Source organism: Rutidosis leptorrhynchoides, chromosome 2, assembly GCF_046630445.1.
Source record: "Rutidosis leptorrhynchoides isolate AG116_Rl617_1_P2 chromosome 2, CSIRO_AGI_Rlap_v1, whole genome shotgun sequence".
Lineage (NCBI taxonomy): Eukaryota > Viridiplantae > Streptophyta > Magnoliopsida > Asterales > Asteraceae > Rutidosis > Rutidosis leptorrhynchoides.
The window spans coordinates 80,144,433-80,149,510 of NC_092334.1; positions in this window are offsets into that span (position 1 = coordinate 80,144,433).

Consider the following 5,078-nt stretch of genomic DNA (forward strand, 5'->3'; position numbering starts at 1 on the left):
CTTTGTCAAAATATAGTCTTAAATCATCCATAAAATATACCACTGTAGCAAAGTTACTGTAGCAAAGTCAATTTTTACTGTAGCAATTCACTGTAGCAAAGTCAATTTCACTGTAGCAAATAGTGATTTTCAAAAACACTGTAGCATTTTGGGTAATGTGGCAATTTGAAAACACTGTAACAAATTAGTGTTTAACTGGTTCATCTTAAACGCTTTAGTTAACTTATCTAAATATCAATTGAATCAATAAACGAATGTTACTATCGTTTATTATATATATGTATATATCTTTTTAATATACATAAATCAGTTTTTAAATACACATTGGAAGTTATTTATAAATAAATTTTAATAATAAATATTTCAACTTATCATATACATTCAAATAGATATTTAAACCAATAAGTTTAATGTACGGTATCAAACAATTAATACATTGTTACCTTTTCATGTTATAGTATATATGTATCTATTTACATATAATTGTTCGCGAATCGTCGAAAACAACCGAAGGGTATTTAAATATATAAAAGTAATTCAAAAATTTTGAGATTCAGTTTTACAGACTTTGCTTATCGTGTCGGAAATGTTAATCATACAAAGATTAAGTTTAAATTTAGTCGAAATTTTCGGGTCATCACAGAAATCTTACTTGAAATTGTTTTCGTGTCATGATTCTGCTTCAAGAACTTTCAAGCCATCCAAGGATCCTTTGAAGCTAGATCTATTTTTCTCATTTCCAGTAGGGTTATCCAAGGAACTTGAGGTAGTAATGATGTTCATAACATCATTCGATTCATACATATAAAGCTATCTTATTCGAAGGTTTAAACTTGTAATCACTAGAACATAGTTTAGTTAATTCTAAACTTGTTCGCAAATAAAAGTTAATCCTTCTAACTTGACTTTTAAAATCAACTAAACACATGTTCTATATCTATATGATATGCTAACTTAATGATTTAAAACCTGGAAACACGAAAAACACCGTAAAACCGGATTTACGCCGTCGTAGTAACACCGCGGGCTGTTTTGGGTTAGTTAATTAAAAACTATGATAAACTTTGATTTAAAAGTTGTTATTCTGAGAAAATGATTTTTATTATGAACATGAAACTATATCCAGAAATTATGGTTAAACTCAAAGTGGAAGTATGTTTTCTAAAATGGTCATCTAGACGTCGTTCTTTCGACTGAAATGACTACCTTTACAAAAACGACTTGTAACTTATTTTTCCAACTATAAACCTATACTTTTTCTGTTTAGATTCATAAAATAGAGTTCAATATGAAACCATAGCAATTTGATTCACTCAAAACGGATTTAAAATGAAGAAGTTATGGGTAAAACAAGATTGGATAATTTTTCTCATTTTAGCTACGTGAAAATTGGTAACAAATCTATTCCAACCATAACTTAATCAAATTGTATTGTATATTATGTAATCTTGAGATACCATAGACACGTATACAATGTTTCGACCTATCATGTCGACACATCTATATATATTTCGGAACAACCATAGACACTCTATATGTGAATGTTGGAGTTAGCTATACAGGGTTGAGGTTGATTCCAAAATATATATAGTTTGAGTTGTGATCAATACTGAGATACGTATACACTGGGTCGTGGATTGATTCAAGATAATATTTATCGATTTATTTCTGTACATCTAACTGTGGACAACTAGTTGTAGGTTACTAACGAGGACAGCTGACTTAATAAACTTAAAACATCAAAATATATTAAAAGTGTTGTAAATATATTTTGAACATACTTTGATATATATGTATATATTGTTATAGGTTCGTGAATTAACCAGTGGCCAAGTCTTACTTCCCGATGAAGTAAAAATCTGTGAAAGTGAGTTATAGTCCCACTTTTAAAATCTAATATTTTTGGGATGAGAATACATGCAGGTTTTATAAATGATTTACAAAATAGATACAAGTACGTGAAACTACATTCTATGGTTGAATTATCGAAATAGAATATGCCTCTTTTTATTAAGTCTGGTAATCTAAGAATTAGGGAACATACACCCTAATTGACGCGAATCCTAAAGATAGATCTATTGGACCTAACAAACCCCATCCAAAGTACCGGATGCTTTAGTACTTCGAAATTTATATCATATCCGAAGGATGTCCCGGAATGATGGGGATATTCTTATATATGCATCTTGTTAACGTCGGTTACCAGGTGTTCACTATATGAATGATTTTTATCTCTATGTATGGGATGTGTATTGAAATATGAAATCTTGTGGTCTATTGTTACGATTTGATATATATAGGTTAAACCTATAACTCACCAACATTTTTGTTGACGTTTAAAGCATGTTTATTCTCAGGTGAATACTAAGAGCTTCCGCTGTTGCATACTAAAATAAGGACAAGATTTGGAGTCCATATTTGTATGATATTGTGTAAAAACTGCATTCAAGAAACTGATTTCGATGTAAAATATTTGTATTGTAAACCATTATGTAATGGTCGTGTGTAAACAGGATATTTTAGATTATCATTATTTGATAATCTACGTAAAGCTTTTTAAACCTTTATTTATGAAATAAAGGTTATGGTTTGTTTTAAAAATGAATGCAGTCTTTGAAAAACGTCTCATATAGAGGTCAAAACCTCGCAACGAAATCAATTAATATGGAACTTTTTTAATCAATAAGAACGGGACGTTTCAGTTGGTATCCGAGCGTTGGTCTTAGAGAACCAGAAAATTTGCATTAGTGTGTCTTATCGAGTTTGTTAGGATGCATTAGTGAGTCTGGACTTCGACCGTGTTTTCTTTAAAAATGATTGCTTAACATTTTTGTTGGAAACTATATATTATTAACATGTATATATTATGTGATATATTAATCTCTTAACATGTTTGATATTGTGTGATAGATGTCTACCTCTAGCACAAATCCCATTGACTCACCTAATAATAACGAAGAGTCGAATATATATTGGACTGATTCACAAGTTCCCGAAGAAGAACCGGAAGAAGAATCAGAACCGAAAGAGGAGGAACCGGAGGAGGAAATAGAACCGGTGGGGGAAATAATAAAACGGTTAAGTAAAAGAAAATCCTCAACCAACCGACCAAGGTTAATTATGGTCAATGGTGTTTCCGCCAAGGAAGCAAAATATTGGGAGGATTACCAATTCTCCGATGAATCGGATTCCGAGGAGAATTCCGATGATGTTATAGAAATTACCCCAACTGAATTTAAAAAGGCAAAAGAAAATAATAAGGGAAAGGGCATAAAAATAGAGAAATCTAATTCCAACCCCGATGAACTTTATATGTATCGTCAACCCCCGAAGCCCTTAAGTTGTAACAATGACCCGGGAACCTCTAAACCACCAGGTTTTTCTAAACAGTTGTAGAAAACGATAGCTCGTATTAGGGGAACATCATATATCCCTAGAAACTTGGCAAAACGAACCAAAACCGAAGAAGAAGAAACGAGCGAGTTGGAATAAGATAGTTGTATTCGTGTGGTGTAATATATGTAATACAGTGTGCTTATGCTTTACGATATATGTAAAAATTGCTTGTATTAATAAGTATTTTTTTTATGAATCTAACTCTTGTCTATTTTACAGTATAAAAACACAAAATGGATAGACAACCCAATATTTTAAGAGACCTACCCGGAGACATGATTGATGAAATCTTGTCTAGAGTCGGTCAGAATTCTTCGGCACAACTATTTACGGCGAAATCAGTTTGTAAGACATTCGAAGAACGTTCCAAGAATGTCTTGGTTTATAAGAGACTTTCCTTTGAAAGATGGGGGATATCACATTGGGAAACCTATAAGTTACGATGTGTTTACTTTGACGCATATATTGCGGGGAACCCAAATGCTATTTTACGCAACGGGTTAAGAAATTATTTTGACTCAATGTATCTGAATATAGGACTTCATGATTTAGAAAAAGCGGCTAACATGCAACATAAAGAAGCATGCTATGCTTACGGGTTAGTAATGTTCGCTTCTCACCAAAGTGAGAAAAAGAACATCGGGCTACAACTATTAAAAAAAACGTTCCCACAAGTGACGGAGCAGGTAATTGGGGTAAGAAATGAGGTTTTTAGGTTATTACGAGACTGTTGGTCATTACGTAACCCTCGTCCCTTTGACGACGTTACAACACGCTATCTTATCAACGGCCATAACGGTTATGTTCCACAAGACCAAGGATGGGAAGTAGTCCTAGTAAAACCAGAATGCATGACTTGTTTCTGGACGTATGAATTACGTGTCTTTATTGCCTTTGCTGAACGACTTGTGTACTAGCTAGAATTATCTTCACAACTATCTTGTATCAAAGTTATTGTGTGCTATATTTCATGCTTTCTGTAAAATAAGCGGTATTGTAAGTTTGTAAAATATTGTATAAAAGTTTGAACGCGAAATATTATTATAATCAGTTTTTCATATAGAATTGTAGTAGTTGAATTGTATATTAGCTACTAAGTATGAACTTAACGGGTAGGTACTACCCGAATTTAAACTTATAAAACGCTAATATGAAAAAAAAAGCTTTTATAAATGAGTTCATATTATGCTACGAAATACTATTAACTAATCTTAATATTATGTATGATTAACTTGTTCCATTTGACTATTTTGAAGGAAATGGCACCGACTACTCGACACACCGTGAATATGAATGAAGAGGAATTCCGTACTTTTCTAGCTTCAAACATAGCCGCAGTACAGGCTGCGCTATATACCAACAATAACCTTGGATCTAACAGTACAGGAAATCGTGTAGGATGCACCTACAAAGAATTCACTGCCTGCAAACCTTTGGAATTTGATGGAACCGAAGGACCGATCGGATTGAAACGGTGGATCGAGAAGGTCGAATCGGTGTTTGCCATAAGTAAGTGTACTGAAGAGGACAAAGTGAAGTACGCTACGCATACCTTCACAGGTTCTGCGTTAACATGGTGGAATACCTATCTAGAGCAAGTGGGACAAGATGATGCGTACGCACTACCGTGGTCAGCATTCAAGCACTTGATGAACGAGAAGTACCGTCCCAGAACCGAGGTC